At 39.2% G+C, this 11,624-nt stretch overlaps 1 protein-coding gene across 1 annotated transcript in view; it reads right to left on the reverse strand.

Annotated features, from left to right (window-relative positions):
- Positions 1-11,141, reverse strand: part of nck2a (NCK adaptor protein 2a) — a 46,938-nt gene extending 35,797 nt beyond the window's left edge. Inside the window, exon 1 of the mRNA XM_046053479.1 lies at positions 10,897-11,141. The gene's annotated coding sequence lies outside the window, so the exon portion shown is untranslated. The remainder of the gene's footprint in view (positions 1-10,896) is intronic.
- Positions 11,142-11,624: the final 483 nt, after the last annotated feature.

Below are 11,624 nucleotides of genomic sequence, written 5' to 3' on the forward strand. Positions count from 1 at the left end.
ACATCCCTTATACTATGACACAGGATTTTACAATTCTGGAAAGTTACTACTGTGACAATTACTTTGTCTTTTGTTTTGTCTGACTGCATGTTTAACAGTAGAAATACTGAGTAGTTAGTCCTGCACGCAGAGCAGAAAAGTGACAGAAGGCTTGGCAGTTCAGAGCCCTGTGCACACTACCGGTTGTCCGTGTTTTGTCTCGTCTTGCTCATTGTGTAATTTTGACAACATTGTGTAGCTTCTGCATTGTTGAAGCAACAGAGCTGGTGGCAGGTTTTCACTAGAGTTGAATTCCATCCATATAATCCCTCCCATAGTGCATGTCCCAGCAAACACACATGCTATTGATATGCCTAGAGAAGCTCTCACTTTTTATTCTCTGTGTGTGGTGTGGGCACTTGCCTTAATCAGAGATTTCTCAATTATCTTGAGGGAAATTACTTGGAAACACATTCCTAACTCTCTCTGCAGGATTAAGCCACATGACTCATCAATGTGTTTGCTCTCGAGGGATTGTCACAATGATGAAAATACAATACTTTTAATTTAAGATAAGAAACTGGCCATCCAAGGCATGCTTATAGATCCTGTACCCAGAGGTTTTGACACCATGAGGCAAAGAGAGCGGAGTGTGCGCATTATTTTAAATCCAACAAATTGCAAAACAAGTTTATTTCACTGATCCATGGCTGGTTGAAGGTGTACTCATGAAACTAGCAGCTGAAAAAGTGCACACCACCAACAATAGCACAGTCACACAGAGATAACTTTAGATCACTTAAACTCAAGTCAGTGGACCTCTTACACACTTCAAAGCTGAAGATGCTACAAAGCTGCTAAATTGTTTACACCATTGTCAAACCATACCGCTGTGGTAGTCACTGCTAAAAACACTACCATTAAAGACGCTCTTTAACACTACAAGAACGCACCTCTATTTGATTATTTGAAAAGGGTTTCATGGTAGTGCATGTAAAGTTGGGGTTTAATGGCAGTAGTTTGAGGTTTTGCCTGAATAACAATCACCCACTGTGACCCACCCACCAATGTGTCCCTGAGCGAGACACTTAACCCCTCGTTGCTCCAGAGGCGTGCAACCTCTGACATGTATAGCAATTGTAAGTCGCTTTGGATAAAAGCGTCAGCTAAATGAATAAATGTAAATAACGAAGCTGTGGCTTCGATCTAAAAATGTGCTGCACAAAATATGTAATGTTGATTAAATATGTATCTGACACATTGAAAGAACAAGTGTAGCCCACTTGGTGCACACTTTACTTTTCAATTACTATCTGCCCCTTACTATCTGGCTATACTGGAGACACTGATTCAGAAATATTAAGTTGATAAGCTTAAAATACTGAAACATGAATGAAAGTTTGATGAAACTGATACAATGCAAATACCAAGGTAATTTCAAATATATTAAAATCATGATGTGGCATTTATTGGGGTCTGTACCAAACAAACATGTAGTCTTATATGTGGAGATATTTGTAACAATATTTGTAGGCCGGGGCATCTCTGCAGCACTGCTGTACTAAAAATTGCAGTTTTTTGGTTTTGGATAATATTTCAATTAAAAAGGTGGGGTAAGCGATTATAATCCAATACACGTCTTTTTTGTCAAATTCAGGAAATATCTCCTCACGGTCCGCTAGCTGTTCGCTGTATGTGTGTGCTGATAAAAATAAAAATCTGGTGCTTGTACACAGCCCTGGCTCTGTAAATGGGGAAACAAACAAAGTGGCCCGCACCCCACCACACAACACTATTCCAGCCGTCCCAGCCATGGTGTATGTGTCAGTAATGTTACAATAACGTTGCATTGCTTGCTGTGTCGTCGTTTGCCCTGTATCACAGTATTTGTCATGGTGTTGGATTTCTCAAGAATCGCTTCTCCACCTTTAATTGTGCAGCCCTACTACAGAGTGATGTATATTTTGGGATGAATATGTGGATGAGTAGGGGCACCAACTTAAAGCACATTAATCAGACACTCAAAATTTCCATTTTGGCTAGTCGTCAAGTTACTTTTGGGTGTTAATAAGATACAGCGGATCTACAACTTGCTGCCAGAAATGTTATTTGAGAAACGGCTGCTACACTAACAAATCCTACAATGTGGTTAGGGAACCGGTGCACTGGGGATGGAACTGGGGGAATACTTCTTGGTGATGTTTATTGCTGGCAGGTAAAAAGAACAGCTGGAAACACATGGAGAAGGTGTCTGTGTGCAGCCTTCTCCAGGCCAAAAGCATTTGAAATTCGAAAGTAAAAAGAGAAAGAAAAAATAATTAGGCTAGACAATTGAAAGAATTTACATTTTTTACAGAATTCTTTAGGGAGGGTAGAATGAGCTCCATTTCCAGGGGCACGCGATTCGTTTTGATAGATATGAACATTCAAATAAACGCAACTGAAGTGGCAAGGTTGGCGAACATTAAGAAAATCAAGAAAACCAAAGTATGTCTGCCCATCACAAAATGTGACCAGTGTTTGGAACAATACTTCATCGCTCATAAGGGAAAACCCTTAGAAAATGTGAATCATAATATTTACTCGAGTGTTGGTGCCTTTCCGAGCGTCAGGAGGAATAGTGAGAGATCGTTAATGAGGCTGAACCTCGGAGGGATGAGTCTAACGTAGGGTGGGTGATGCTCTAAGGGGAACTTGGAACGTGGATAATTCTGTGGAATACAGATAAGCAAAGCCTTTGCTCTCCGGGTGAGATAATTCAATGTTTGTCTGCATACTGCCGGTTTGTGCATCAACACTGCCAAAGGGGAAAACGTCCACTTAATTAAATCAATTAGAGCATGAAGGGCCTGCTGAAGCCTCTGCTGAAAACAACATAAATTCAGACAATACATTAACTCTTTGTGAGTCACATAAAGTCCAATATATGAGCTACATCCATCTCTTCATTTCAAAACTTACATATTAGACAATGCAAGCCATCTAAACTTTGTTAATAAACCAAAGACTTCCTAAGCAGGCATGTGAGGGGTACAGGTTATGTCTTATCTGTCTTATTTATGAAGGATGCAACTAACAATTCTTTTCATTTTTTATTAATCTGTTAACTATTTTCTAGGACTGCACCTGATCTGATCTTAATCAAACAGGTCAGGTTCGCTGATCCACATTAAATCCAGTTTTCTTTTTCACTCCTTTTGTTTACAGTGGTAAGCTTATGTGCGTAAAGTTATCAACGCTTCATCACCACCGCATTTTCTTCACAATAAATGCAATTTACTGTGAAACCATAAGTGTTGACTTCTGCAGTTGGAGAACAGTTTAACAGTACAAATCTTTTGTCCAGATGTTTTGAAACTTTGCATGGGCAAAATCATTTAATTAAATACATTTTATTACATGTTTAACAAAGCCTGATTTAACATCCCATTAACTTAGCAGGTTGGTTTTGACCTGTGAAAAAAAGATGTAGCCACGCACAAGTGAAGTGATTTGGTGAGGAGATGTAGAAGCACGTAATCATGCTGAGGGAAGCCATTTCTGAGCACAGCTAGTGCAGCATCGGCTCTAATCGTCATTTATCACAGCAGCTGTCAGCTCTTTATCAGTACAACTGCTGCACAAACTGTGTGTGTTACATGTATTCGACAGAAACAATGTGTGGTTATAAGGCTGAAGCGCAGTAATGTCACAATTTTGTAAATCTCACATTAGCAATTAGATAAGTCTTTATTGACCCCCCATAAGGGAAATAGAAAAATGCTTGCAATTAGATTGACGCAGAGCAACCCTGTCTCCTGTGTCTCCTAAATTATGTTTGTTTTTCCAATTACTATGTGGTGACAAAGAAATCGCTGCTTGGACAATGTTCAGGCAATGTTTTTTTGAGTGAGTCAAGTGTTACGTTTATGTACTTAACTGTCAGGGTGGAGTGCAGGACGTTATATCAGAAACCTTATTTGCATGCAGACTGCTGTCTGTGGTTATGTTTGGGCAACAACAGCACTCCAGTTAAGGTTAGCGAAATATCATGGTTTTAGTAAAATGCATTGTGTCTCAAGTCACTGCTGAATTTATCTGTATCACCCCAGAACATGATCCTTAGGGTTAGGGTTATTTTCTAGGATGCTATTGGCTAATCGTAAAGATGGCAATCAAAATGTAGGTTAATTATACAGCGCATCTGACCCGTTTTAGACAGTCATGCAGTTACAAATTCATTCCGTTTTCATCCTTGTGTGACAGACTTGCTAACCAATCACAACCGCCATGCGCCTCCTGTTACGGTCCTACTCACCAATCAGAGTGGGCACAGGGCTTGTACAGTTTACAACAACAAACAAAACTAGAGGAAAACGTGTGGGATAGTGGTGTCAGCCGAACAGACACAGGCAGCAGCTGTGCCGCAATTTTGTTCGGCATCAACTCACACTTAAGTGTTTCAGCAGCAGGGCATTTAGCATTTTATAATTTTTTTTCTGTCTGCTTTAACTGTGTGTTTTGTTGATATACGATCAGGAGTGCGCGCAGGTTGTTTTATTTTGACAATCAACCAGATTCTCTATGTCGTTCTGTGTCTGACTTCCTGCCCGGTTCATCTGCTCACTGCAACTTGCAGTGAATTTTGAACTTTAACTAAACTTTTTTTTAAAAATCACAAATCGAATCGTAGTCGCAATATCTGGCAGATCTATCAGTACTTAGCTGGTAATCTGAGTTTGGGTATCACATTCTGTATTTGGGAAGAAATTGTTGGATAGGTGCATCCATATTATTTTCTTGATTAACTTTTCATTTGTTTAACGTGTTTGTAAATCTTGCGTGATAGAGGCTGTAACCAGTCAATGTTTGCTGCTTGGAAAAATCAATCCATAACCAAAATGTTTGTTGATTCATTTTCTGCTAATTTCTGTGTGTGTAGAGCCACCCAAGGCCCTACACTTTTGTTGAGAGTTTATACTCTCCTGCTAAGTGTTGGGTTTCACCCCTCACTTGGTCTCTCTTCATGGCCCAAAGTACCAATTTTCTGCTATCTAATATGAACCCAACACACACTGACGGAAAGTGAGGGGGAGCCTCTGTTCCTTGATTACGATTTAACGAGCAGTTTCAGCAGCTTAAGAGATTGAACTTCACATTTCTCTGCAGAAATTTTCTTCTGTTTTTAATATGTCTGTTACTCCCACATTCTTAGGTTTCCTTCATCATCGTGTTTCAAATTCTTGAACTCCCAAACCTCTGTGATCACCTCCAATGTCATCTCAGGCCTTGACATCATCATGCACCATCCACAGATTAGTCAGTCCACAGCTGAGTGGCTTTGTGGACCAAGTGAGTGTAAGGCTGAGATACTGTACCTCTGCACTATAACCAGCTTTACTCACTCCCAGTTTACTCCCTTCCTCCTGCCCCTTCTCCTCATGGTCTCCCGCTCAGTGTCCCAGAGTAGGATTAGGCCCACTGCCCAGTTGTGACACAAGGACACTGGAGTGGAACACCAGGCTGTTAGTTCAGTTGTTGGGCACGAATTAGGAACTCAAGAAGGGTGTCAGGGAAGGGAGGTGATGATAGAGATGAAGGGCGGGGAGGAGAGAATGGACAAACTAAAGAAACAGACGAGACCGTTCAGGACTGACAACTGAAGAAACAAAGTCATGAAACGACTAAATGTGTAAATTACAGGTAAAAGATGATCATGTCTCTAAATCAACTGTGCACTAGCTGCTTTATGAGGCCATACTTGGTCGCAATGGTGCTTTGAGCTCAATGCTTACAGCATGCTCTCATGCTGCTCACAATGAAAATGTTTAAATGCTGATTCTGCTAAGCAGGTTACCGTGAAACTTTAATCAATAGCCGAGTCCCAAATAGCCGCCTACCTCCTTTACTGGCCTGGTGTGGGAACACATTTTGACAAATAAACGCAGGTCTCCATTAAACGCCTAGTCTGGTTTTTATTCTTTGATTGTATAAAACCTCTTAAACCCTGCCGGGTTGCCCGCTTTAGCTGCTTCTAAGTGGCTTAGATCGTTAATACAAACATTAATGTTTAAACGTATGATCAATATGTCGTAAACTTATGAACATACTACACATCGTTAGATCGGTTAGATTCTCCACAATTCAATCGTTCAGCTCATTTAACGGAAACAACAAGCCCCAAAGTCTAATTCTTATACATTTACCAGTGTAATGGTTCTAGAGATGAAAAGAATAGGGTTGGGCTGATAGATGATGCCATCTTCCATCGGCGATGGCTGACAGATGGTCGATGGTTTTAACAAACATTATTATTATAATATATAAAATTAAATATGCTTCGCACCTTCCTCAGAATACTCTTCTCCCCACACTCAGACACACAAGAGGCCTAGGCTACACCTCAGGTAAACACACCGGCTTGCCCCGCCCCTCTTTATTTGATATTATTGGATCATTTTTATACAAGTAATATTCTGAAAATAAACTGTTTCATAGTAGCCTATTTCAGTTTTGTGCAAGAGGAATTAAAGGCCTGTCCCATATGGACGCCTGTCCCAAATATAGGCAGGGTCAATTCAGTCAGGGTCAATTTTAGCAAATAAAAACCTGGGCTATTAATCAAAGTTTTACAGTATGTTTGCCATGGCCACCAATTTACTTTAGCATGTTAGCATGCTAGCATAAACACAATGACATTGCAATCTATGGATTCTTATGTTGCTGTAAATCTGAACATTTAAGAAACGCATTATTGAGCTGCAGCAATGTGGTGTTAAGGAAATTATCAAAAACACCAGGAAGTTATATATAGGCTATGTATACACATTCTGAAAATGGTTCAGGGGTCATTGTGTGCCTTCTTAATAGTAGCACAAATCCTCTTTCTCTTCCTAGATCATGGGGGGTCACAGAAAGGGGGTCCATTGTTACTGTCCGTTTAATGGCTTCCAATTCTCCAGATTACACGATTACAAAGACAATGGGATGACCTTTATCTCACTACCAACACGATGCTCTTTCTGAATATCGCTCTGTGTTTCCTGCACGCCCATCTGTGCCTGCACTTAATAATTCCTTCTCTACTCCTAGGGAGATTAGGATTCCCTGTGGGAGGCTAACATTACGCTTTCCACAAAGCCAAAATACCAATTTTAACAACAATCTCTATTCTCTATTTCTAAGTGTAGGATAACACACAAAATGTCAAAAGAACTGAACTATTTGATAAACAAAGGGGAAGCAGCTTGTCATATGAAGTGGCATTATTTTGGGATGTCCACAGAAATAAAAAATATGCATCTGAGGGCACAAACATGAAAAAATGACTATAAATGTTTACTGTAAGTGTTTGAAAGTGACAAATCTATTTAGAGTTCACTTTACTGGAGAAAATCCGTTTAGTATTGGTCATAAAATGAAAAGGATGATGCAATGAACTTAAAACCTCTTTACTCTCAGCATGCACATTCAAATAAAAATATATTTCATACGTGCCTCAAATAACCATGTTAAATGATTTTAACTATCAATTACATTATTCAAGTATGAAGAATGTAGAATTTGTTATTGTTCAATTATCATAGACATGTGCCATTACACTACATTATGTGCAGTTCATATGCTAGACTCATAGTACCTTTTACATACAGCAATAAGCTCATTCACGTTTCAGTACAACAACACTGTTAAGTTTATTCTACAAAATAGTACAAAAAAAAAGTTAACAATTTCCTGTTAACGTATTTTTTTCCTCCAACTCCTACTCAAAACAATAGATGAACAAAACGTTGTGTGGGCACTGTGTGACATTTAATCACTTACAGTGTGTGAAGACATTTTAGGCCCATTAAGCATCATATCAGAGAGGGAGACGAGCAGAGTAATTAGACTCAGCTCATAACTGTGCAATCAAACATAAAGAAGACAGAGGATTGGGCTTATTCTCTATTCTCAAATTCAGGACTGTGAGTGAAATTATGAATGATCACTTTCAGTTTTCATGCTTTACTTCTTCATCCACTAAGAAGTAACACAAAACCAAAGCCTGCAATACCAGCATGTTTATCTGCCCATACATACAAGTCAAACTGATAAAATGAGAAACATTTGTGTCCTGATTCAGCCTCCTTCAAAGTCTGTATTTCAAGACCAAATACATCATAACGAGCAGACAATACTGCCATGCATAACTACTCAATCCTGTGTTCTCTTGATCAACTTTGTGAGACACCACCAGCCCATCCTCTACATTTTATTTAACTGGTCCACATGGTGTCACTAGTGAATACGTCAACGAATATGCCACTGCAAGGTGTAAATAATTCAAGTCAAACAGTAACCTCGTTTGTTCTTTTTATCAGCCCAGATTTCTTGTTAATCATTACATGAAGGCTGTTGCAATTACTTACACACATTACTGTAGAGAAATTCAGTAACATCAAATTATTTAGCATTATTCTGGGGTGTGGTTTGTCATTTTTCCATTATGTCTCAAAATAAACACCATAACTTGTACAGTAAACTCTGGTGTTATAAGTTTTTATCGGATATTAACTACTTTGACAGCTGTTTGAGGACAACTTCCTGGAGGTTAACTTTCAAGATTTTTGACTTTCTTAATTGATTTCAAGAGCTGGTAAACGATTTCTACCTTCACATGTATCTGACTTCCAGGATTCTTAATATTTACAAGTAACTAGTAAATGGTTGACAGCTCAACTTACATGAGACTTTAAGGGCCTTTGTGAAGAAGGCCTTTTTGTGAAGTCAAATTAATACAGTTGAACATTGTAGGACTGCAACTATGGAGAATTGTTAAATTATTGATTAATGTAACAGTTACTTTCTCAGTTAATAGGTTAAATGTTTGGTGTGTAAAATGTCAGAAAAAATAGTTAGCATACGTTCCCAAAGTTGACATTCATTTTGCTTATTTTGTCTGACCAATATTCAGCTTACTATCACAAAGGACTATGAAAACCAGCAAATACTCTTTTTTTAAAACTTTTGAGAAACTGGAAACAGATCGACTAACACAATAGTGCCACTGCACAGTGACACATATGGGCCACAAGTAAAACCGGATGTGTGATTTGTTTATAGATCTAGGTTATGGCAGGTATCCGGTAACTACAGCTTGCTCTATTTTTTCCTCAGTATTCACTTAATAATGTTTAAACATACTGTACTGCCCTGGAGAGAGAGAATGGTCATAGAAATGGACAGAAGTGGAGACAACAAAAACTGATCATTTGATCATGAAGCCTGATGTAACTATAAACTACACAACAGACTTGAGTCTCTGTTACCAGCTGTTACTCTGTTAGCATTAGTTCAGTGTTCCTGTAGTTGCTTCCAGGTGTATGTTGGCATTCATGTTTGCTGTGTGCTTGTGAAAAACTCTAAATTGTTAGATATAATATATAGACCGGCATTAGATGTAAATGATCCTGCCCATTCAAATGAATGCAAAAACCATGAATGTCGCACAGCATCTTGTACGTCATTAAATAGATTTTCTGATCGACTTCCAGCGTCCCTGATCATAACTGCTGCTGATTAATATTCTGCCAACTAATCAGGGTGTAACTGAGTGGAGCTCAGCATCAAATCTACTTTATCACGCAGTGGTGGAGGAAGCACTCATAAAAAAAAAGAAAACTTACCAAGTGAAATGCATTCAAATTCAGCAGTCACATGACAATAGTGGAGTAAAAAGTACAATATTTCCCTCTAAAATGTAGTGGAGAAGTAGTATTAAATACAGTAATTGAGTAAATATACTTAGTTAGTTTCCACCACTGATATCGTGCATTGCTTTTTATTCCTTCTTATCCCATGAGTAGTAACCCTTTCAGTTTTGGTCTGGTTTCAAAACAAAAGCTTTTAGAGTAACATTTCCTTGGCCTTGGGGGTTCTACACTTCTGATGCAAGATACAACGTTTCCTTAGTACAGGCAGGGCAGTCTATTATTGCCTTCCACATACCCGTCATTGCTGAGTGAACCTTGTCCTGTGTTACCATAGTGTCCTTAACAGAGGGTGTGTCTGCAGAGTAGGTGTGCCATGAAAGTGTACCTGCACCAACAACTGTGCCATAAAGTGGCCTGAATCATTACCTTACCAACACAGTGCATGTGGCAAAGAAATACATTTCTCCCCAACTCTTCAAGAAATAAATAAGAAAACGTCTCACTGTTTGGACAATTAGTGTGCAACTACTCCAGACAGGCACGGAAGACAATGCACCATATCAGTCCCAATATATACTGGGAGGATCTGTGGTGCAGTTCCCATGAAGAGCCACTAGACACATTGACAAGCTCGGCATGTGGCACCAATCGCCAATCTATGGTGTTTTGGCAAATGGGGGTTATTGTGTAAGCTATTGCGTCTTTAACTGGAGCCCGGACACACGCCATGCACTCTAGTAACGCACAAATGGCTAAATGTGTTTTTAAAGCAAAGAAATGTTGAAAATAAGTGAAACAAAACAAGATGAGAGATGAACAGAGATGTCTGCTTGTGTATTTTTCTACAGCAGCCTCAGCTCACAGGCCTTTAAGAAGTGGCCCAGTGCAAATATTGCAAAAGTGGTGAGTAGATCCATTTAAAGTACCGGCTTTAGTTGTGAGAATGGAAAGATGAGCCATACAGAGTGTGCCATTTCACCGTACCAAGCACAAACGCAAGGTACAGCGAGGGTCTAGCGCAACGTCTAGTTAAACCACATCTGACTGGACAAAGACCCAGCGTCAAACCTAGAAAGTGAGACGGGCAAGCTGCTTTTTCTGTCCCAACTTTTACCACTGTTTGGGATTTAAATTCTCGTGAGAAAATAAATCGAAAGAAAAATACGCTTAAACAGCGCTTGAGAGAAAGTAGCCTGTCCAACTGCACCAACTTAACACAGTTCATTTGCGGTTCCAGGCTTACCTTAGTGTTCACTCCAGTGAGAATGGGCAAGCGGCGACACACTCAGCACGCCAAAACGAGACCCCGTGTACCAAACAATAAGTAACTAAGCCCGCGTAAAAGCGGCAGAAATGACGTTTAAATCCACCTATCCTTGGGTTTCACAATATTTCTTTCTTTTAAAACATAGACTGGTCGTGTACTGCCCGACCTATCCTCGCTTGTTTTTCTGTCGCAGGCTGACTGACTCCACATCGATCACTCGTGTCAAGCCCGTCCTAATGAACTATCAACTTCCGTTCTCAATTTTCAAATTAAAACAGCACTTGGGTAACAGCAGCCGTCGGTCGGTATGTTAATCAAAACGTTTCAGTGGTGTCGCCACAGATGTCATTTACACTGGGGAAGCTTTGGACATGTTGGACCTGTTCTGAAAAAAAGCTTGCAGCAAGAAATGCAGGCTACAAGAAAAATAACACATTGGGCTAGCATTTAAAAAAAAGTAATTTTATGTTATATTTATAGATTATTATTACAGAGGCATAAAAAGTATAACAAGTATAAACAGTATCTACGTGTTGCTATCATAGACTGTAGGTTGCTATACTGTTGGTTAGTTAGTTTTATCCAGTTTTCCATAAAAAATGTGAGTAGTATTTAAAGACCATTAAATCTCACACTAAAGCTGTAATGACTGTAAATTTAATTTGTTGTCTTTTACTTATCCTCTATTATTTTGTATTAATTTA

Source organism: Micropterus dolomieu, linkage group LG07 (assembly GCF_021292245.1).
Source record: "Micropterus dolomieu isolate WLL.071019.BEF.003 ecotype Adirondacks linkage group LG07, ASM2129224v1, whole genome shotgun sequence".
NCBI lineage: Eukaryota > Metazoa > Chordata > Actinopteri > Centrarchiformes > Centrarchidae > Micropterus > Micropterus dolomieu.